Source organism: Silene latifolia, chromosome 1 (genome assembly GCF_048544455.1).
Source record: "Silene latifolia isolate original U9 population chromosome 1, ASM4854445v1, whole genome shotgun sequence".
NCBI classification, from domain to species: domain Eukaryota; kingdom Viridiplantae; phylum Streptophyta; class Magnoliopsida; order Caryophyllales; family Caryophyllaceae; genus Silene; species Silene latifolia.
This window is the reverse complement of record NC_133526.1, coordinates 46,195,315-46,220,030: the sequence shown is the minus strand read 5'-3', so window position 1 is coordinate 46,220,030 and position 24,716 is coordinate 46,195,315. Positions and strand designations below refer to the sequence as shown.

At 36.7% G+C, this 24,716-nt stretch overlaps 1 long non-coding RNA gene and 1 other non-coding gene across 5 annotated transcripts in view; one reads left to right on the top strand and one right to left on the bottom strand.

Annotated features, from left to right (window-relative positions):
- The first annotated feature begins 5,219 nt into the window (after positions 1–5,219).
- On the top strand, positions 5,220–5,326 carry LOC141619066 (small nucleolar RNA R71). The gene has a single exon (XR_012531580.1). It is a non-coding gene; the product is annotated as a small nucleolar RNA R71 (small nucleolar RNA).
- Positions 5,327–11,868: 6,542 nt separating this feature from the next.
- Positions 11,869–24,716, bottom strand: part of LOC141604961 (uncharacterized) — a 31,687-nt gene continuing 18,839 nt past the window's right edge. The window contains exons 3-4 of one of the 4 annotated variants that reach the window (XR_012526256.1): positions 12,719–12,846; positions 11,869–12,448 (exon numbers count right to left, since the gene is read on the bottom strand). This is a non-coding gene — a long non-coding RNA (uncharacterized LOC141604961). Of the gene's footprint in view, positions 12,449–12,718; positions 12,847–23,755; positions 24,009–24,716 lie in introns of those variants that run through there. The other 3 variants (XR_012526253.1, XR_012526255.1, XR_012526257.1) reach the window with 3 other exon arrangements.

Genomic DNA, 24,716 nt, shown 5'->3' with positions numbered 1-24,716 from the left:
TACATGATGCATGTGTTTTTGTTATGGCGGAGAGCGTAATTTAAATTACCTCCTGATGCATATGCATGTACTTCCCCAAACCAAAATAGACATTATTTCTAACGTCTTGAATTTCGGGGTAGTTCATGCACATGGAATGCAATGCATGAGACTACAAATTGTCATTTTGGATTTTACAAGTTGGGAACAATAAAAAGAACACCTTAAAGAGGCCAAGGTGTTAGTCCTCCATGGTGCTAGGACTCCACAAACAAATGATCAAAATACGATAAAGAAAATAAAAGAAGTAGACAAACCATAAGAGGGGTGAAAGAATGTAGGAGCCTCCAAGGTTCGCTAATCCTCCATCATATCATCATTATCATCATCTTCCTCCATAGATGTGGAATCATCTCCACTCCCACTTTCACTTCTTTGCTCTTCCTCACTTACTTGTTCCTCATCTTGAGCTTCTTCTTCTTGAACCTCTTCTTGTTCACCTTCTTCATAAACACCCTCATCATCAACATTCTCCTCTCCACCCGGTCTTCCACCACTAGAGGTGCTAGGAAAGAAAACTTCCCTATCCGCTCAACTAGGCAAAGGACATGATGGATCAAGAAGTCCTTGCCTAGCTAGATGTAGGAGGGGCGGATATTGGGCCTTGTAAGAATCCACTCTATCATTGTAAGCTTTCTTGTGCATTTCCCTCATGAGTAGAGTCATGTAATCATTTCCTACCTCGACATCCTTGGGTTTGAACTCGTGATACTCAAATGGGTAGGGTGGTGTGACAATGGAGGAGGAGGGCTCTTCAATCTCGCCTCTTTGTTGTTGAATAATGTACTCGGTCTCCTCGGAGAGTGGAACAAGGTAGTTTGGTTGGTGAACACTTAATCGGCAAATCTTTGAAGCCAAAGTAAAGGATATAGCTTCTTTGGTTAACCACCCATATTTGGTGTCAAGAGAATCATGCTTGACCCATGTAAACTTGTGAATCATGGTGTCCATATCAATGAGATGGCCTCCTTTAACCGCCACATAAGTGTTGTCTTTGTTGAAATTTGGGTTAAAGTGCTTGGCCAAATAGGTAACTAGTCTTCCATTTATAACGAAAGCGGTGCCCTCTTTACCACAATCGACATTAAGCCATCTTTCAACCAAAAGTCTTTGAGCATTATATGGCTTAATAAATTCCCTTCCTATGTTCAAGGCCGACTCAAAAAGAACAAAATCGAGCTTGGTAAGATGATTAGTTCCATTTCTTGCTATCAAAGTATTCTCAATGACCTTATGCCACACTCTAATGCCCGGATGGTGGACAAATAGAGCACGACAATCATGAAAGCGCACAAATTTCTTTCCGAAAATTGCCTCCCAAAGAGGAGCGGGGTCATACTTTTCGGGGATCTTTTCATAGTAAGGGGTATCACTAAGGCCTAAAATCTTACTCAATTCACCAAAAGTGATGCGTCTATCAACATTTGCAAGACGAAACTCTATGTGGGTTCTAGTCTCTACCCTTGTGACTTTCAAGGAACTTAAAAATTCCAAGGTGAGGGAGGGGTATGTCAATTCTTTCATGGTAAACAATTTACCCAATCCCATAGCCTCAAAGAAGGTTTTGGTTTGCTCAAGAACACCCAACTTTGTCAAGGCATCTTCACAAATAAATTTTGTAGGCATAATGGTCTTTCTTAGCAAAGAGAACAAATTTATCCCTATGAGAGTCGGAAGTGAAAATTACCTCCGGATAATCCTATGCCCACTATGCATAGGATAAGAAGCTAAAATAGGAAAGTATTAAATGTATTTTTTGTGAAGAAAATTAAAAGTGATGAGATATTACAATTTTCCATGAAAATATCATTTAATACTTTCTATTTTTGGTTTATTATCCTATGCCTAGTGGGCATAGGATAGAAAAACCCTTAGATAATTGCTCAATGACCGGAGTTGTTGATGTTTTAGCTTCCATAGGGGGACCTTGTTGAAGCTCCAACCTTGCCTCATGGACTACCAATGCCTTTGACAATTGTTTTGCTTGAAGAGTTTGTTGCCTTTTTGAATGTGTCTTCTTTAGGGATGCCTTGTTGCCTCCTTTAGTTCTTGCCATTGTTGATTACACCAAAGAAAGATTGAAATCTCCAATTTTTAGTTATGTCCAAATCGATTTAAGATGAAATAATGTTGCTTTGTATCTTAAAAATCGACTCAAAGGTTGAAAATTTTGGTGTTTGAATCAATTGTTGTTGCAAAAGGAGTGATTAATTCTTGTTCTGAGGAAGTTTGGATTTGATTTTGTTGAGTTTGGTTGAGGAAATTTGGTTTTGTTGATGTAGAGGATGAGGGTTTTATGGGGTTTTTGGGTTTTGGGTAGTGTTTGAATGTAGAATGAATGAGGGAGAAAGGGTTTAAAAGGACCCGTTATATTTGAAATAGCAGCAGGGACGAGCGGACCAAGGTCTGGGACGCTCGGATTCTTCGTATTTTGCTTCAGAAAATGACGCCACAAGACGAGCGTCTTTGAGCAAAGACGGGCGGATTTTCAGTTTGAGACGAGCGTCTTTCTGCACGGACGCTCGGATTCTATTACAGGGTGATTCTTTAAAATTCCACAGCAGAAAGACAAGCGTCCAGAATCAGACGAGCGGATTCTCAGTTTGGACGCTCGGATTCTGTGACAGACCATTTTTTTGAATTCTTCAGCTCTGCCAGACGAGCATCTGGTGACATAGAACGCTCGGATTCATCAGAACGAGCGGATTCTCCTCTTGGCCGCTCGGATTCCTCCTTGTCCACACGGATTCAGGTCCATTCGTGGGTACTACATAACCCGTAACATTTTCATTCTTCAATTCTTGTGTTCTTCATTGTGGGGGCACTACAAAGGCATGAATAGCCTAGGCAATTGATATCCGCACACTAAGCCAAAGCACTACACATCAATAAAATCATAATTCCCTCCCTCACTTCTCTCAAAATGATGAATATTTTGATCAAGGCACAAAAATATAAATCCAAAAAATGAGAAAAATTCAATGTAAAAATTGAAATGCAAGTTAAGGAGTTAGAATATTTACAAATGGTGGTTTAGGGAGGACTCCACCAAACTCTCATCCAATGTGAGATGTCAAGAGGGCATGTTCAAGGTGTTGTTGATGTTACTCAACACCTTGAAGAAGTAGTCGAAAGCTTGTTCATTATCATGATAAAGATCCTCAATAGATCTTTGCACTTGTTGTTCTCCTTGATGGTCTTGGTTCATAGCATTACCAATATAGGGATTGAATATCCCTTCGAACTCATCATCCCAAAGACCGCAAACTTCGTCTACTTGATCATTAAAAATTTCTTGAGTTGATAGAGACAACTCTCCTTCTTTCTTGTTTTGGCCACTGGGGCCGTCCTCTTCATTGTTGGATTTGGGTGTGCTTTTCAAGCTCTCATTGTTGCTATTTCCTTGCTCATTGAATGGAGCATCATCAATTTTCTTTTTCCATTGGAATTCCGACTTCATCCTATCATCCTTCCGACTATAGTGATCAACCATAAAGCATGGTTCATGCAAACGGGGAGCTCTCATGGTCTTGTTAAGATTGAAAGTTATGGTCTCGTCTCCCACTTCTAGAGTAAGCTCTCCGTGCTTCACATCTATTACCGCACCCGCGGTGTGCAAGAAAGGTCTACCGAGGATGATCGGAATATTGGAGTTTTCTTCCATGTCAATGATGACAAAGTCCACCGGGATGAAGAATTTGCCGATTCTCACGGGAACATCTTCCCATATCACTAACGGTGTCTTCGTCGATCTACCGGCCATTTGGGGTGTGATGTTGGTACATTTAAGCTCTCCCATCCCTAGCCTTTTACTAACCGAATACGGTATAACACTCGCGCTTGCTCCTAGATCACACAAAGCCTTGTTGATCGTGGTGTCGCCAATGGTACACGGTATTGAGAAGCTTCCCGGGTCTTTAAGTTTCGGAGGTGAACTCCCTTGAAGGATCGCACTACTCACCTTAGTGAAGGCGATAGTTTCAAGCTTCCGGATCGACTTCTTTTTCGTAAGGATGTCCTTCATGTACTTTGCATAGGCCGGCACATGATTGATTAATTCCGTGAAAGGAATCGAGACTTCCAAATTCTTCACAATTTCATAAATTTTCCAAGTTGGTCATCAAACTTGGGCTTAGCTTGACGACTTGGAAATGGAAGTCTAATCATGGGCCTTTTCTTGACTTTTCTTTGAAACTTCTTCTTTTGTTGGTTCTCCTTCCTTAGAGTTTTGCACAACTTCTTCTATGTCACTAGCTTCCACAACTTCATCCTCAACTTGCTTCTTTGGTCCTTCATATCTCATACCACTCCTCAAGTGAATGCCACTAACCGTTTCATGTCTTGGGGGATTACCTTGAGGTGGTAATTGCCCCTTTTGTCTTTGAGAGTTTAAAGATGCTAGTTGGGTCAATTGAGTTTCCAACATTTTTGTGTGGGCTAGGATGTTGTTGATGGTGATGTACTTTGCTTGGCTATCTTTTTGCATTTGAGTGAAAAATTTTTGTTGATTCTTTTGCATTTGGAGGACCGCTTTTTAAACATCAAAACCTTGGTCATTTTGTTGATTGTATGAAGTTTGATTATGATAACCTTGGTTTTGGTTGAAAAAGGGTCTTTGATTTTGGTTTCTCATGGGAGGTGGGGTGTATGTTTGTTCAGGGTTTTGAACATTTTGGCTTTTGTATGAGAGATTTGGGTGGAATTTGGTGTTTTCATTGTAATAATTGGAATAAGGGGTACCACTCTTGTATGCTTGAAAAGAATTCACTTGCTCATTTGTTCCCCTACATTCACTTTGGTCATGTCCCAAAGTTCCACAATTCTCACATATCCCACTTGGGATTGATGAAGATGCTACCATGGCATTAACATGATGCTTTGGTGATTTTGAGGCTTCTTCAAGTTTGGCCATAGCCTTTTCAAACTTCAAGTTAATGGTATCAATATGAGCACTAAGTTGAGCACCCAATTGAGTAATAAAGTCCACTTCATGCTTTCCTCCTCTAGTAGCCTTGCGAGGTCTACTATATTGTGAATTATGGACCGCCATTTCCTCAATCTTGTTCCAAGTTTGATTATCGTCAACTTCGGTGAACATACCATTTGATCCCATGTTGAGAATGTTTCTTGAGTCTTCATAAAGACCATTCCAAAATTGTTGTACCAAGAACCACTCGCTAAGTCCATGATGAGGACATGAGCGACAAATTCCTTTGAACCGCTCCCAATCTTCATACAAAGATTCTTCATCCCTTTGCTTAAAACCCATAATTTGAGCTCTTAGCATGTTAGTCTTTTCCGGAGGGTATAATTTTTTGTAGAAAGCTAGAGCCAACTTCTTCCAAGAGCCAACTTCTTTCAAGAGTAGCCTTATCAAGGCTCTTCAACCATTGTTTTGCGGTGCCGATTAGAGAAAAAGGGAATAAGACCCATCGGATTTGGTCTTGAGTCACACCGGTTTGTGAAATCGCATCACAATAGTCACAAAAAGTCTCCATGTGAGAGTGAGGGTCTTCACTACGCATCCCCCCCAAATTGGCTTCTTTCGACTAATTGGATAAATGCGGATTTTGCAATGAAAATTCCGGTTAAGTGTTGTGGTGTGGGAGTACCATTGGGTAGGTTCTCCTCGGTTGGTACGGAATGTGATGCGAATTTAGGCATTGTGGGTTGATTTTGTGTTGGGTTCTCCCCACCTTCTCTTGCAAAAGGGTTGATGAACTCAATAGTGTTTGGTTGAATATCTACAACCACCAATACCTCTCAAAGTACCTCTAGCAAGTCTTCTGTTGTTTGTCAAAGTCCTTTCAATCTCATGATCAATGGGTAACAAGTTACCTTGTGATCTTCTAGACATGCAAAATATCAAATAACTTGAAAACAATTAGAACAAACCTTGAGGAGTTTTACTTCCCCAAGGCAAAGAAAGACACAACTAATAACAATCTAAGAAAATCAAATCAAGTTAACACCGTCCCCGGCAATGGCACCATTTTTGGTCGGGCTCACTTGGACCTTAATTTTCGGTTACTTGTCGTTAAGAGCACCTAGACCAAAACAATATTTATAACTTCGCAAACAACTCTACTATTAGTAAAGAGGCAAGTAAAGGTCGGATCCCGAGGGACGGGTATTGATGTAGGATTTTCGATTGCAAGTAGCGGTGTCTAGTGGTGTCACGATTTGGGTTGAGATGAGAAGATCACTAAACTAAATAGCAATAAAAGTAAACAAGCAAGATGATTAAAATGAGATGTAAACAATTGATTAAAAGCACTAGGGTGTCATGGGGTCATAAGGGATTCATGGGAATTGATCATACAAACATATCCTCAAATTATAAGCAAGCAATTATTATTGTGATGGATCGAGTTGGTTTATATCTTACAATCCTAGGAAGGTTTGGGTCCCGGAGCTGAATCGATTAGATTGTACAACACCTACAAGTCGACTTAATCCTCCCTACTCAACTATATGCATGGTCTAATGAGACTCGAGTTGGTTTACGTCTTACAAGTCTCATTGAAAAGGTAAGTGATGGGTAAAAAATGCAAGGATTCATAGGCTCGCATTTCATCAAACATAACATGTGCATAAGTTGAGATCACAACGAGCAAGCAAATAAATTATGAAAACATATTAAATTAAGCATGAATCATCCCCCATGTTAGTTTCCCCTAATTACCGATTAACCCTAGTTAAGGAAACTACTCACTCATTATCAAGTTTAGCATGTTAACAAGGTTATCAATCACATTAACAAAGCAAAACATGATGAATAAATGGAGATGATTAACAATAATTAAAAAGGGATTAAGAGAATTATACCTAATAATGATTCCAATAATAAAGCAAAGAATAATAGAAGTACTTGATGATTGATTGGAAGGTTGTCAATCTCCCAATAATAACCCAAATAATCTTCAATTACCCAAAATAAAAGATGAACAAAAGAGAAATTAAGGAAATGAGATTTGTATTAATATTTGATTAGAAGTTGATTACAAGATTAAGAAAAGATTAGAATGATATAAACTACACTAAGGATTGATAAGAAGAACATGATTAACCTAATTAGACTAATGGGGTATTTATAGTGGGGATTAGGTACACAAATTAGGGTTTACTAAGGGCTTAAATGACGATTAAGTCTTTGAGGAATCGCTCCTCTCAGAAAAGATGCGAGTCTCCTTTTTGCCGGTCTTTCATAAATATGCGCATCTTTCATGGAAGGAAGAAGAAGACGTATGGGTCTGTAAGGGAATCCGAGCGTCCAAGGTGTCGGGACGGGCGGATTGTGTGGTGGCTGGACGGGCGTCTTTATGGCAAAGACGAGCGGATTCCTCCAGTCTTGGACGGGCGTCTTGCTCTGCTGGATGAGCGGACCTTGTCACAGCCTTCCTTTTCTTCTTTTCTTCTTCTCTTCTTCCAATAATCCTCCGGGATTTAGTTGGGGATACAAGGATTTCTTCATCATTGCCCATCTACTATAATATGTACAAAGGCCTTCTAGTCTTATCTTCTGTTTGATGCATGGTCATTAGATTCGATCAATTTAGCTCTATTTTGCAATGAAAATGCAAGGTTTGCACTCCTCTCCTACCAAGGAAACAAAACCTCAAAGAATATGCAAAACAAAGGACTAAAGATAGTAAATGACCCAATTATGCACTAAAAAGCATGGGAACGAGGCTAATTCGGGGACTAAATGTGCTCAAATAATGGTCACATCAATTTGAGTGCTGCCTATTATTCTCCTAATCCCATGTTTCACTCTCGTTTGAAGAATTTGGCCGTAGACTTCCATTTTGTTCGAGAAAAGGTTGAACTTGGCACTCTTCGTGTGCTCCATAGTTGCGGTGAAGATCAGCTCGGTAGCGTTCTTACTAAGCTCCTCCTTCGCTCTCGACATCGTTCTCTGCTCTCCAAGATTGGTCTCGCGTTCAACTCGTCCATCTTACGGGAGCCTGTTAATTCCTAAATATCGTTTATTGCCTATTGTTCGCTCTTTCCATCTTTTGTATATCGTATATCTTGTATCTTTTATATTTACTTTATTCTTATAATTACCTAGTTTAATAAGTTCTGTATTTTAGTAACTACGTTAGATCTAGTTCTCATGTACTTTGTAGAAATACCAAGCTCTTGTATTCAATTATGATATCAATGAAAATACAATTACATCTAATTTTTTACAGCATTTATTTTTCATGTACTTTTGTCGCAAGATTCATAGAGTGATTAGCAAGATTCATAGAGTGATTAGACTAGAGGGAGGGAAGGAGGGAGGGAGGGAGGGAGGGAGAGAGAGAGAGAGAGAGAGAGAGAGAGAGAGAGAGAGAGAGAGAGAGAGAGAAGGAAAGAGGGGGGGAGATTAAAAAAAATAAGGGTAAGGGATTTTTTGTCACAAATTATGGATTTAGAGGGAAAATTTAAAATTCGATGGAATATTCCATTTCTTTTCATCAGAGTTGGACTAAGGTGGCAAGATTTGAACAGAAGCGTTTTATAAGGGTGTAAAACGTTTAAAACAAATTATAAGGATGTAAATTTAGAAAAGTTGATTTTATAAGGGTGTAAAGATTAATTGATTCTTTTTATTAAAAGGAGATGAAGGCAAAGGACTAGGCTCACTAGAGCAAAGAGTTCTAATTGTTTGTTTGACTGCTACAATAACCGAAAACACATTTACGTGAATATAAATGCAAATTAAATAGAGGATATTGTGAAATAAAGAGAGCCAGATAAATATAGAGAGAAGGTGAAGAGGAAATAAGGGATAAATAACTGTGTTCTTATTTCATTATAAGGGGTATATATATACACATACAATGGGTAGAGTTTTCATATTCCAATAACTCTAAAATATTTTAAGATATAGACATCCATATAAGATTACATGATAATATTTCATAACACTCTTCCTTAGAAATTCATTACTGAAGAACATGACTCGTTAAAAACCTTACTAGAAAAACTCTTTGGGAAAACGCTAGGAAGGAATAGAGTACATAAATATTCAAACACGCATAACAAGTTGTCTTGTTAAAACCCTTTTCATGGAAAACCCAGTGGGACAAAACCAAGGATAAGGAAAAAGAGTACACCGCGTCCTACTACCCCAATGATTACATAACTTGATATAGCTTGAAATGATTCATGCTTTTACATAACTTCTTGGTCGTTGAAATATAATACATTGTAGTCGATAAACTTGATATATTCAATTAATAAAAATCCTTGGTTACTTCAATATCATATTTCTTTGGAATTCGCTAATTGGATATATTAATTTTTGACGACTATTGGATCTTTATTTCAAATAATACTTTCACAATTCTGATAGGATATAACTTAAATTCTTCTCAACAATCATGATGGTCATACTATAGTGTAATAATGCGCGTGTAGTGCTACCTTGTTAAAAACCTTGCTATGAAAAACTTATTGGAACAAAATAAACATAGTCGAAGGGGAAAAGAGTGTTGTTGCCATTCTTGAATTCATTTCTTCAGGGGAATCAATCTGATAATTCACATTTCATCTTGAACAATAATAAACCTTTCTTGTCAAATCATCTTATTGTATGGATTGATATCCTCATTGTAGATTTCCACTATCTTATTTCCCAACTATTACGGTACTTTTGGGCCATAAAGTACTCTCACATATTTAGGAAGAAATTCATTCATTTATTAATTCTCATATGCTCAAACTCCAAGTGCAGACAATAATAAATACATCAAGTAACTCTACAGGAGTTTTGATGTTCCATATTGGAACTAGTTACGATATCTTTCAATCGTATTGTAGAGGTTTATATATATTTCATCACGATTTTTCAAAAACCCAAATGATTACCATTAACAACTGATGATCATTCATAAGAGACTCCTTTAGATAGTTATCCTCATAAGAGCCAAATATATTTCTCCTTTTAAACATTTATTAAAGTAGAATAATATACTTAATCATGTGCATGCATATGACATGTAACAAATTCTAAATAACATATTTTAACAATAATGCAATAATTAAAATGTACATGTTAAAACTAAGATGCAATGATGAACTTACTCTCTACATGCACACGATGATGACTCAAAATGCAAACTGTACAGTTTTCTTTTCCAATATTCATAATTTGAAGTGACTTTCTATCAATGTATGGACTTCAGGTCCATGAGCTCATTCATAATCATTGATTTTATGTCAACAATCAAAAAGGACTTAAATATAACTTCCCAATTATAATCGATAAAAATTCGTGTTCAAATTTATATTGGTTCCATAAATATATCGACATAGTACATAATCTCTTGATGGTATCATTACTGTTCAATGTTATCTGAATCTAAATATGTATGTGGTCTCATTATATTCATTTATTCCATCTATTATCATTCAGATATCCATGTCACTTCAGGAACACTTTAAATATAATATATTCATACCAACTGCTTCATATTACTATTACATTTTACTCATCGGAACCGTGTATCTTGATTTTTCATATATTACACTTCAAATGTACTTGCATTATTATGATAAAACTTTTTATTATATCAAATCCAAAAACCTTTACTTAATGAATTTAATGTATAACATTCTCCGAACTTCTGGTTCAGTACAAGATCATATTTGTTTTTACACTTTTCTCCCTCTAAGGTGGTGAAAACTATAACCAATGTATAGTCCAAAATTTATCATAACCACCTTAGAACTCAAATTCTCATATCATAAATAATATTTTATATCGGTACTTTTGTACAATAACAAAATATTTCGGGGAGTAATATATAATGCAGTTGGATTTTACATGTGCTGAATCACAATGGTCAATTCGATAGATCAATGATTTTATGTAATATCAAAATGATGATTACTCACGGGAACTACTCAGAAAAATCATTATGTGGCTACAAGCCACTCAATAGAGTGTTAATCCAATCCATACACGAACATTTAAGTTCTTTTATTAAACTTCGAGTTGTGTTTAGATCTCCATTATCAATTATACCCAGTCTTAGTGTAATGTCTTGACTTTAAAAACTTTACACGAGAAAGTTTCAGCATTTATAATTTTTTAGGATAAACTTCAGATTTATCGAAACGGGTATATAATAGGAACCCGGATGGCCTCAATCGTCATATCTTACCCATATCATGTCAACTTTCTCAGTTTGCCCAAACGCATAACAATCTTTAATAAGAATTGGTTGTATCTTAAAATTTTCACTTATCACATGCCATAATTTAGTTGACTATATTCATCATGTTAATCTTCTAACAATACTTGTATCATTAAATCTCAAATTAAAGTTTTATATCCGGCCATATAAATGATGTGACACAAGACACAACAAGTGTCTCATATTGTAGCCTAGACTCATCAATATTCCGATAGGGAATATGTATTAACACCCCGTATTTTTTTAATAGCTTTTTTATGTAATTAATCCTGAGTACGGAATAACTAATTTCTTATATATATATTATAATTTTAGAATAGAAACTTGAAATTACATCTAATACCCTTTTAGCCTTTGAAACAATCATTGTAAGTTACGATTTTTTTCATTTGTGCGTTACTTTAAATCGACTTCGTATATATTTTCGCCCATAATTCCTCATCTGAACTTTGATTAAGGCAAAACAAAAGTTTAAATTTATTATTTTTCCAAGCCCGACGAAATGGTAATTTCTTCATTTTACATTAATCACTTTAAAATTGTGGACCTGCTCGATTTGTGCTAAAGGTCTTCATTAAAATCATGGTGTTCATTGTACACATCAAGTCACTCTTATGATTGCCTTTACAAACAAATAAAAATATATTTACCTCCATTATTTGTGGAGGGCATGAAATTCTTGACTCCTTTTTACCTCAAGTCACCCATCATTGTGAAGAGTTACAAGTCTATCACTTCTTACATCAAGACATGGTCAATACGTTTCCTTCTTACATAGAGCATCTTTTCAATTGTCCTTTGTAAAGGAAATTTCAGTTTTTAAGGCTAATGATCCGTGAACTTGAGACATATAATTGAGAGGATTGGCATCTTATTTGATCACCCATATTAACCTCTTTGCTCTATACCTTATTTTCACTTGCTCAAAACTTATTACGAGACTTATTACGCAACCATATCCTTCATCTCTACAAGTTCTAAGACCACCCCCAAGCAAGGTCACCAACTGGGTCGTGATTTTGTCGGGTCACACTAATGACTCCTTAAACTAGGATTAACAAGTTGATTTTGGTGACCTTGAATAACTGAGGGTCACTTGGTGACCCTGGGTTGAGAATGGTAATCATGTTGGTGACTCGATAGGTGGCAGCTTCTGATTGCTTGGATACAATTAAAGAGGACAAACCAAAGCAAATGTCAGCCCCTCCCTGCCATTTCTGCGGAAAATAAAAGAAGAAAGAAAACCAATCAATTTATAAATTAAATTTGAATTACATCTTAAATTGAAAAAAAAAATATGAGCATATAGAAAAGATTTTATTTTTTAATTGTTTGCAAAATGAACTCAATTTTGATATATTTTGACCTATTTTGAAATCGACGACAAAATCAAAATCAAAGACTTAACAAATTTGCAAAAATGATTTCACTAAATAATCAAAAGAATATAGCTAAGTCAAGGAAGAAAATAAAAAACAAGGATTTACCTACTTGTTAAAGCCTTGAAGGTTAACTGGTTGTTGATGGTGAAACCCAGTCGTCTGAAGAAATCACCTTCATCAATCTCGCGAAAATAAACCCTAAATCTGGCGAAAGTGATCCCAATAATTAATCCCTAAATCAGGCAAAAATAAACCCTAAAACGATCGAAAAATTTAATCGGGATGAATGATTGGGAAAGGAATGAAAAATGAGGAACTGGGTTAAGTTAATCGGAATGAATGAAATCGATGAAATCCGAAATCGGGATGAATGAAAGCGATGAAATCCCCAATCAGAAAACCAATCGAAATAAAATCCAAATCGTTAATTTAATCGAAATAAATTCCAACTATGTAAATGTAATCGAAATAATAAATCGTTTTTTTTTTTGTTTATGAATGATATAGCAATGAATGATGAATGTGATTTTTGGGGGGTTTTTGGGTTGAGACTCTTGAGAGTGTTGGTTGGGTTGGTGAGATGAATGCTGATATTTTGTATTTTTCATCGTTTTTTTTTTAATAAAAAAATTGTATTTTTATGAAGGAGTTGACTGGTTGAGTGGCTGGCGAGTTGGGTTAGTTGAAATATTTTGTAAATCCGACTTCAGCTAGTGATGATCCGTATGAATATCATCGTCTTAGAAGATCGCCTCAAGAACGATTCATAGAAATTCATGGCGAGATTCGTGATCGTGCCACTCATAACGCTTTGAAAAATGATCTCATTGAGCATATTTGGAAAAACTTCCGTAACTCGAATTAGTTTAGAATGCATTTTTTTATTTCGTAGTATTTAATGTTTTTTAAAATCGTGTTTTTTTTAATTATGTATGCGGTTTTTTTATATGTCGACTCATGTTTTCAATAAAGTTTATTTATTGCCAATATTGTTTTTTAATGTACACTATAAAAATAAATTACTTAACATATTTGAGTAGTTTTTATTTTAAAAATGACAAGAATAACTTAATTGTAGTATGTTATTAAATAATAATTGTAAAAGTAAGAGAGAGGTTTTGGTGAGGTAGTGAATGTGGTAAATGATTGGAAATGTTGGAAAGTAGAAAAATGATTGGGTTGGTCACCTAGGTCGTAACCTTCTGCTTGGGAGAGTGAAAATGGGTCAAAATTAATAAGGTGCGATTAAGAAGAAAACTTTTGGTGACCCGATTAAGGCAACCTTCTGCTTGGGGATGGTCTAAGTAAAACTTGTACTCCCTCCAATTTTATTTATTGTTCCTCTTTCCCTTTCCATCCATTTTTCTTATTGTTCCCTCTTTCCTTTTTAGGATAACTTTGTGTGGTTCAAAATCAATTTGATGTGAGGTCATGTGTATTGTGTGGTCCAAATTGATTTCCTTATTTTTTATGCCAAAAAGAAAAGGAAATAATAAATGAAATTGGAGGGAGTATAATTTTTCTCTTGTCTTTTCTCGCCTCTTCTTTAATTATAATTACTTAGCTATTTAAGTAGATAAGCTATTCCTAACTTCTTTGTTATTTTGTTCTTGCCAATAAATCGGAAATAGAGGAGGTTGAAGATGCAGGAGGAGGGGCTTGTTGATTTGAGCATCTTTGATTACATCCAAGATCCGTAAAATCTTTAAGGTAACTTAACCTAATCCATTTGCCTCATTACTGTAGAAGACTAATAATTTAGTTAGGAGGCGAATAAACAAAACTTGGTAGGATAGGTTATTCTAATGAGTGTCATATATATCGTTAGTGTAATATAAGATTTGCTTGTTACATGTTACTTGCTCACCTTGAATAAATCACTAAAATAAATTATTATGTACAATATTGCCAATGTGTTAATTATGTTTATAAGCTTAATTATTGTGTTATCACCTCACATGAAAAATCTACCTTAGAATAAATTATTTATTATGTACTCACATGTTACATCCACTAATAAAACAAAGTTAAAATTGAAAAATGGTATGTGTATGTTAACTTTTATGAACATGCCGAAACTTCATATTATTGTGCTTATTCTGTTTAATGCATAACATGGAGCTGAAATTTTAATATGTGTTACATATTTATAAAAAATTTAGAATTTTAGGCGCAGACTGGGTATCAATACGATTTTTCTTCAAGTTTATAAAATACCTACAAGTCCGAATAATATACTAAATTAAATTTAGTAAAATATGTGATCTTCGAAAAACTATGAAAAACATTAAAAGTGTTCATTTATGTTACGAGGAATACACTTGTAAAATTTTGTTGGAAAATACTAAGTTTTGACTTCCTTTTAGAAAATGGACAAAATGGTTGCTTTATACGTAGTTTAATACGAGTTTAATACTCTTAAATTACTTAAATGAATTTATTTTATAAAAATAAATTTAATTCTAGCATAATAAAGTACGGAGAACACAAAAATGATTTTGAAATATTTTATTAAAATATTCATTTTTGGGTTGAACTACCTTAATTAGTTATTAAACAACGCAAATTCTTATTTCAGACGGGTTGTTTTCCCGTCTGAAATAAGACGGATAAAATGTTGCCATTTTTTAAGAAAATGTAACCATTTAATCCACAAAATGTTATGACTAGAGGTGTTATTTTGTACTCTAAAAATGATGTGAAAAATAATGGTAACATATTATCAGAAAATAACAACATTTTATTGTAAAATGATGACATATTACCCGTCTTATTTCAGACGAGAAATAGTCGTCTTAAGAAAAACGGACTGTTTAAACAATTGTTTCTAAAGCTTAAATGAATCTTATTTTAAAAAAAAAAACAAATTTGAAGGGACCTTTATGGATCTTAAAAAGTGTAAAATAATTTTTTAATAATTCTTATGAAATTATTAAATCTCAGACTAAAATGCCTTTGAAGGTTTTATTTTAAAATACTCGTTTTATCATTAAATTTTGAGTAAACCAATATTATAATATAAGGACCTTAGTTGAATATTAAATACCAACTTAAGGAATTATCTCCAGTCGTGTCTTGATTAATTAAAACATTAGTTAAGCTGTGAGTGGATTATGATGACCTTGGTTAACCCTTAACTAATTAATTAGTCAAAAGTTATTAAGTAAAAGTAAGGTTATACTTGAAATAAAATATCTAGAAATATTAATCCTTGAATAATGAACGAGAAATAATGAATTATATATCTAATCTATCCGTTGAATAAAATGTTTCAAATGTCAAATACGAAAACTACTCAATTAAGGTTAGTACCCATGAAACTCTTATAGAGTTAATGCACTTATGAGTCAGTATATTATTTCTCCGATTACTTGGACTAGGGCATGCGGAAGTCTGTAATAAGTCTGGTATCATTCACTTATACACTATCATTATTGCTGAACATGCCACTTAAATGGGACCTCTGAGTCAGTATGCTAATTCCGTTTATCTTAGGTATGCCCCTTGAATGAGACCTCTGAGCCAGGTGCCAGTGTATTATTAATATGTCAGGTTAGTCCGCATATCAATCTAATATCGGCTCTATGAGACATTAGTGAGTCATTTGTTCTACGTGTTGGGTGCTACCTTTGTACGCTTTAGGAGACGGGAGATTGCTTACAGAGCTTATGCTATACAAGTATGGATAGTACACCCCGAAGCTGCGTGTGGAGGAATTGTCGTAGGGATAGTTGTCATGCAACTGCCACTAAGGAGGTGCGTGTTCCGATGAGGTGTAGAGTAGGTATATGCGCATATATTGACAGAACCTTGATCAGCTTTACTTCCCTACAGATATCTTGGTAATTATTATTATTTCACTGTAGCGATCGTGTCCAGACCTTGACAGTTGCAATTCTCTTGGTGCTTTGAAGTGTATGGAACATGTCACTTAAATGAGACCTCTGACACCATCCATTAGCAGTCTGTTCCCCACAATTCCGGTTGTTAAACCAAGTTAATTTAGTTGTCCGGTCCTATTGAGAACTACCGGTGAGATGTAAACCTCCTAATATTGGTATGATTGACAGGATTAATGCTCTCATTTGTCCTCAAGGTGACATGCAAGCCTTGAGTATGTGTGCGACATTAATAGTCACATCCTGTGCTTAATTGTGACTGAGATAATTGTTTCTAAGAGAAATGACTACAAATTTTTAGCACAAGTTGGTAGTAAACAAGGATTGATGTAATATGTTTTTTGAATAATATTGTTATGTTCACAACACATGTTCATTATGTCACTTACCCAATATGAATTATTCATATGAACTAATGTGTTACTTCATGTACATGATCACATGGTGAATATGTCCGTGTTGTAACGTGACTAGAGTTGTATGTTTGATCGCCTAATAAATGCATTACTATTGTTCTGCATGATTGGGGCAGTTGATTGATTACAGTTAGGTTACTCCCACTAAGTAGGACAGTTTTATTTTACTAATGTTTCAGGTGACTACGATCTTGAACCGAGACTTAGAAAGGGCATTGTCGAGAGGATGCATCATCTAATTTTCATCTTTTATAAGTTGATGTAACAAACTCTTATTGTAGGCCAGCCTTGTTTTTAAATGTAATTCAGTAACCAGGCTTTGTATTATGTTTTAACATCTATTTTTTATGAAGCAACTCATTACGAGTTGACAATTTTAAATTTTACTGATATTTATAACTTAGTATTTAAACCGCATTTGTTAACTAAGTCATTGGAGAAAATGGGTTGTTACAGTCGGTATCATAGCGACCTTGAGACCGTGTGGATAGTAATTGTGTAATACATTATCATTATTATCTCACCTATCGTGCGAGCATCCGGGACGCATGACTTTAAGGTAAAATAAAATGTAATAACTAGAACGCTTAGACCACTAAAAGGAGAGATTCACCAGTTAACCATTACGATAAATCATAAACAAGACTATATGATGTGAAGGGTAGAACTTTCTTATGATCCTAACTGTCAGAAGATCAGCGCTTGTTCTACCTTTACATGCTATGTGTTAGTTACTTGTTAAAACTTGTTTAAATAAACTATCTAACTTAGTACGTATGCTCGTCACCATTTTAGCTACTTAGAACGAACCCCAACCCTAGAAATAACACCTTATTAGGACCCGAGTTGAATTTCATCTAGATTGGGGATCAAGTAAGATGCCCATGGAAATGACCGAAGAAAACGTGGCAGAAGTAGTGAGGAAGAAAAGATTCAGGAAGTGGCTCGAAGATTACCTTAAGAAGATAAGAAGGATTGAATGGGCGTACCAAGATTGGTATGAATAATGACTGGAAGGCCGATGCCAAGAATTTTTCGTTTCTTCCTCCGGAAGAGAAATCCCAAGCTAGAAGTTGCTACAAGGAAAAGGATAATGATCTAGCGAACTTCTGTGGCAATTGCCCAATATTCTTTGCCGAGAAGCTTGAGTACACAAACTTCATCAGAGTTTGTGAAAGGACGTTTAAGGATTTCAACGTACCACCGAACTGGAAGCTGGAGTTCGCCACTACCAAGCTAACGGGGAAGGCAGAAGTATGGTGGAACCTCGTCCAAGCCAAAGGATGTCTAGAGGACCATTACTATGATTGGTACGAGTTCAAGAAGGCACTCAATGGCTATGCCAGGGCGATCGAGAAGGATGCAAGATTTTCGTACTACTTGAAGACTATGAAAACCTAAGCCCTAGCTCAGACTATCGTGGGACTAACCGCGTTCCATTTTATTTGGTTAAAAATTCCATTATAACCTCCACCTAATGGAGCTAACTAGTATTTGCTTGTAATAAGGAAATTAGCAATGAATTTCGTTCTTGTGATTTTTGTTTCGTTCTACACTTGTTTCACTTCAAGTTCGTGCCTGTCTTTTCATTCACTTGTACTGATAACACCACACCTCAAACAGATGATAGTAACAAGAGGCAGCGAAAATGGAAATGGAAACCACCAAGAGGACCCACGAAGACACATATATATATATATATATATATATGACGATGTTATGACCGAGATGGCTGCCCAACTAGTTGTATCCCAGGCAACAATCACGCAGCTATTCAACAACTCGAACCACCAAACTAACATTGACCCGCTGCATTCGGGAAGTTCTCAAACCATCGACCCCCATCCTACCATAGCTTATACAACCCCAATGGCCTTGCAAATTGTCTAGTAGAAATTGAGAAACCACTAAGGCTAAGCCAAACATCTAAAGAAGAGAAGGTTGAGATAATGTCCTACTATCTCAAGAGAGGAGCGAATGATTGATGGACAATCGTTCAGGAAGCTTTTAAGGCAACCCTAGGATATGGTTGGAATGAGTTCAGGGCCTGCCTCGAGAAGAAGTACTATCCTCCTATCATGAAGCATAATAAGAAATAAGAGTTCCACAACCTGGAGATGGGAACTATGACACTATCTGGGCACACCCGCAAGTTTAATGAAATGTCTAAGTTTGCTAAGAGACTAGTACCAGATGAGGAGACGCATAGCATTCAGTACGTGTGTCAGATAAAGCTCAGTTTAAACCAGTTGTTGGTGGGACATGACTTTCCAACGTTCCAAGCCACCTATGAAAACGCCATGACTATTTATGTTGTAATTCAGAAGAAGAATAAGACGACTTTTACTCCTACAATTTCACATAACAATTTCGTTTAAAAGCGTCACTACCAGAATCCTCATTATTGGAAACCTCATTACCAGAAACCTCATCATCAGAAACAGTTTTTACCAAAAATCAAACTTTACTACCAAGAAACCCCAAGTCAACTTGTCAAACAAGAACTCCCCCAAGGACAATAATGCCGACAAGAACGACACTCAGGGATCAAGTTCAAGTTGTTACCTATGCAAACAGGCCGCACACCCTGGCAAACAGTGCAATTGGCAACCCATCCACTTGTTATTTCTGTAAAGAGTAAGGACATAAGTCTTTCATTCCTCAAAAATATTGGATCCCCATCGGTTCAGGGAAGGGCCTACATGATGATAAAAGGAGGGGAAGAGCCACAAGCTTATACGATCACTGGTAATTTTCTGGTTAATTCTTGTATGGCTTACATCTTATTCGATACAAGAGCATCATTGTCATACGTGTCAATGATATTTGTAACTAAGGCCAAATTTTTAAATCCCGGGGCGATCTATGCATCCATCGCGATTCCTAACGGTCAGACTTTATGCTGTAAGGCGATCTACCGAGCGTTCCTATTATCATCTTTGGTTCGACCTTTCGAGCTAGCCTCATTAGCCTCGAATTAGAGGGTTTATATGTTATATTGGGATTGCATTGGTTAGCAAAGTATCACGCCAAATTTGAGTGTAGAGACCAAAAGATTTCACTGAGAACCCTGCTTGGAGCAAGAGTGACCTATAGAGGTTTCTTACCTAACACCCGAGTTAAAGTCATTAATGCCAAGAAGCTGATGATAAACAAGATGCGTAAAGGAGATCAAGGATATACATAGGCTACGAATTACCTGGGGTATTTTCCGAAGAATTACCAAGAGTACGGCCAGAGCACGACGTAGGTTCTCAATAGGCACTAGTTGAACCACCAAGAGTTTGGTCATTGGCCTTGCAATGTAATGTCTTTGTCAAATCTTTGATAATAACCTGTTAATCCTAAGAAACTTCGGACTTCAGAGACATTTTTTGGGAATTGCCAATCTTCTACGGCTTTGATCTTGACGGGGCCTACTTTTACTCTGTGGTATGTTATGACGTATCCCAAATTTGCTACTTTTTTCAACCAAAACTCACACTTGGATAGCTTTGCATACCACTTGTGTTGTTGCAGCTTGTCTAGAATTGCGCAGAGATAAACGTCATGTTCGAACATAGTCTTGCAGTATATTAAGATGTCATCGATAAAGACAACAACAAAGTTTTTTAAGTACTCCATAAACGTGTGAATCATCTGATACATGAACTACTGGTGCGTTGGTCAATCTAAACAGGATCACGCTAAACTCATAGTGACCGTATCTCGTCCTCAATGCTGTATTAGGGATATCCTCTTTTCTTACGGGAATTTGATGATAACCAGATCTAAGAACGATTTTGGAAAATACCCCCGATCCTTTCAATTGGTTGAATAGATCATCGATACGCGGTAATGGATATCAATTATTAATGGTGACCTTGTTCAAGTCACGATAGTCAATACACATTACTCATACTCCTATCTTTCTTCTTCACAAATCTTAAGCTCTTGCAACTCTTTCGAAGCAATGCAATACGGTGACTTTGAAATCAGGGGTGCCTGGCACTAGGTCGATTGAGAACTCTACGTTGCGCTTTGGTGGTACTCAAGGTAATTCTTCGGGAAATGACTCGGGATATTCATAGGCTATGGGTATACCCTCGATATTTAGTCTTCCTCCCCGATGAAGTTTATGTTGCACAAGAAAGTTGGCTCTCTTTTACGCATCTGGCTTATCAGCTTCATGGTGTTGATGACTAAATAGGCCACTCGTACTCTAAGCAGGCTTCTTAGTGAAATCTTCCAGTTTCTACACTCAAACTTGGTGTGATACTTTGCTAACTAGTCCATTCTCAAGATAACATTAAAACCTGGTAAGTTGAGGCTAATGAGGTTAGCTGGAAAGGTCGAACCAAAGATGATAAAAAGAACGCCGCGGTATATCGCTTTACAACTTGAGGTCTGACCGTTAGGAATTGCGATGGATGCATAGATCGCTTCAGGATTTCTAAATTTGGCCCTTGTTACGAAGGTCGGTGCACGTGTGAAAATGATACTCCTTTACCAAATAAGATGTAAGCCATACAAAAATTAACCATAAATTTACCATTGATCGTATCAGCTTGATCCTCTTCCTCCCCTTCTATCGTCATGTAGGCCCTTCCCTGAACTGATGGGGTTCCAGTCTTCTTGGGGCAGTTGAAAGATATGTAACCTTCCTCTTTACAGAAATTGCAAGTGATGGGTTGCCCGTTACACTATTTGCTAAGGTGTGCGGCCTCTTTGCATAAGTAACAACTTGAAGTTGAGCCCTGGGTGTTATCCTTGTCGGTATTATTGTCCTTGGGGGATTTCTAGTTTGCCAAGTTGGTTTGGGATTTCTTGGCAACAATGTTTGAATTCTGGTAAAAAGGTTTCTGATGATGAGGTTTCTTGTAATGAGGTTTCTGGTTATGAGGTTTCTGGTAGTGAGGCTTCTGAACGAAACTGTTATGGGAAGCTGTAGGAGTATGTGAAGGTTTCCTTCTTCTTATTGTCCATATTTTGGATTGCAACATAAATAGCCATGGCCTTTTCATAAGCGGCTTGAAACATTAGGAAGGCATATCCCACCATCAACTGGTTCAAGCTGGGCTCCATCTGACGCTTTTACTGATTGACGTGCGTCTCCTCATCTAGTAATAGTATCTTGGAAAACTTATACATTTCATCAAACTTGCGGGTGTACATAATGAGTGTCATAGTTCCAATTTTCAGGTTGTGGAACTCTTGTTCCTTCTGATGCTTAATGGCTGGAGGATAATACTTCTTCTCGAGGCTGGCTTTGAACACATTCCAACCATATCTTGGGGTTGCCCTAAAAGCTTCATGAGCGATTGTCCACCATTATTCCCTCCTTCCTAGAGATAGTAGGACACTATCTCAACTTTTTCCTCTTTCGTAGTGTGGATTAACCTCTGTAGTTTCTCAATTTCGGTCGGCCAATCTGTAAAGTCATAGGGGTTGTCTTAGCCATGGTTGGATGGGAGCCGATGCTTTGAGAACTTCTCGAAAGCAGAGGGTCGATGTTGGTTTCGGTGGTTCGTGTTCTTGAGTAGTTGCGTGATTGTTGCCTGGGATACAGCTAGTTGAGCAGCCATCTAGGTCATAACATCCCCATATCCTTGTCTTCATGGGCCCTCTTGGTGGTTTCCGTTTCTGTTGCCTCTTGTTACTATCATCTGTTTGAGGTGTGGTGTCTGTCATCAATACAAGTGAAGGAAAACACAGGCACAAACTTGAAGTGAAACAAATTTAGAACAAAACAAAAGCACAAGAATGAATTTCATTACTAACTTCGTTATTATAATTTAGTACTAGGTAGCTTCATTAGGTGGAGGTTACAATTGAATTCATAACCAAATTAAAAGGTACGCAATTACTCCTACGATAGTCTTAGTTAGGGCCTAGGGTTCTCCTCTAACTAGTACACATATCTTGCTCCCTTCTTGATCACCCTGGCACAGGCATTGAGTGCCTTCTTGAACTCATACTAGTTATAGTAATGATCCTCTAGCCATCCTTTTGCTTGGATGAGGTTGCACCATAATTCTGCCTTCCCCGTTATCTTAGTAGTGGGGAACTCCACCTTTCAACTGGGTAGTAGATTGGTAGTGGTACATTGAATTCCTTAAATATCCACTCACAAACTCTGGACTTTGTGTACTCCTGCCTCTCGGCAAAGAATTTTGAGCCATTGCCACAGAAGTTCGCTCGGGCATTATCCTTTTTGTTGGTAGCAGCTCCTAGCTCGGGGTTCCTCATACGGAGGATGAAACAAAAATTATTGGCCTCGGCCTCTCAGTCAGTAGTCCGATCTTAGTACACCCATTCAATCCTTCTTATCTTCTTAGGGTGATCTTCGTGCCACTTCCTGAATCGTTTCTTCCTCTATACTTCTTCCACCTTTTCCTCAATCATTTCTATGGGTCTCTTACTTGATCCCACCATCTGGATGAAATTCAAGTGAGGTTCTAATACAACGTTATTTCTAGGGTTAGGGTTCATTCTAAGTAGCTAAAATGGTAACGAGCATACGTACCAAGTTAGATAGTTTAATTAAACAAGTTCTAACAAGTAACTAACACATAGCATGCAAAGGTAGTATAAGCATTGATCATAATCGTAAGGTAGTTCCACCCTTCCTATCATACACCCTTGTTTATTATTTACTGTGATGGTTAACTTGTGAATCTCTCATTTTTGTGATCTAAGAGTTATGGTTATTACATTTTATTTAACCCTAACGTCATGAGTCTTGGATGCTCCCTCGATAGGTGAGATAATAATATATCGCACAATTACTATCCACGGTCTCAAGGTCACTCTAATATCAAATGTAACAACACATTTTCTCCAATGACTTAATTAACAAATGCGGAATATATACTAAGTCATAAATATCAGTAAAATTTAAAATCGCCAACTGATAATGAGTTACTTCATAAAAACTGGATGTTAAAAACATAATACAAAGTCTGGTTACTAAATTACATTTAATAACAAGGTTGAACTGTAATAAGAGTTTATTGCATCAACTTATAAAGGATGAAAATTAGATGATGTGTCGTCTCGACAATCCCCTTCTTAAGTCTCGGTCTTGAAGATCCAAGTTACCTAAAACATTATTAAATTTAACATGTCCCCCACTTAGTGGGAGTAATCTAATTGTCCTCAATCAACGGTCCGAATCATGCAGAACAATAGTAATGCAATTAGGCGGTCAAACGTACAACTCTACACACATTGCAACATCAACATGTACACCATGTGACATGTACATGAAGTAACACATTATTCATATGAACAATTCGTATTGGGCATATGACATAATGAACATGTGAGCATAACAATATTATTTAAAAAAACATATTACATCAATCCTTCTTTACTATCAACTATGATAAATTCAAGTAGACATCATGAGAGTAGAACTTGTAGTCATATTTATTTTAAAAACATTTATCTCATTTACAATTAAGCACGGGGTGTGAATACTAATTTCACACGCATACTCAAGGCTTGCATCTCACCTTGTGTACGAATGAGAGCATCAATCCCGTCAATCATACCGATGCTAAGAGGTTTACATCTCACCCCTAGTGCTTAATGGGATCGGACAACTAAATTCGCTTGGTTTAACAACCTAAATAGCGGGGAAGAACAGACTGCTAACGGATGGTCTGATAGGTTCCATTTAAGTGACATGTTCCACACGTTTCGAGGCACCAAGACAGTCGCAACTGTCAAGGTTTGCACATGATCGCAACCGTGAAATAATAACAATTGCCAAGATATAAGGAAGGTAGTAAACCAGATCAAGCT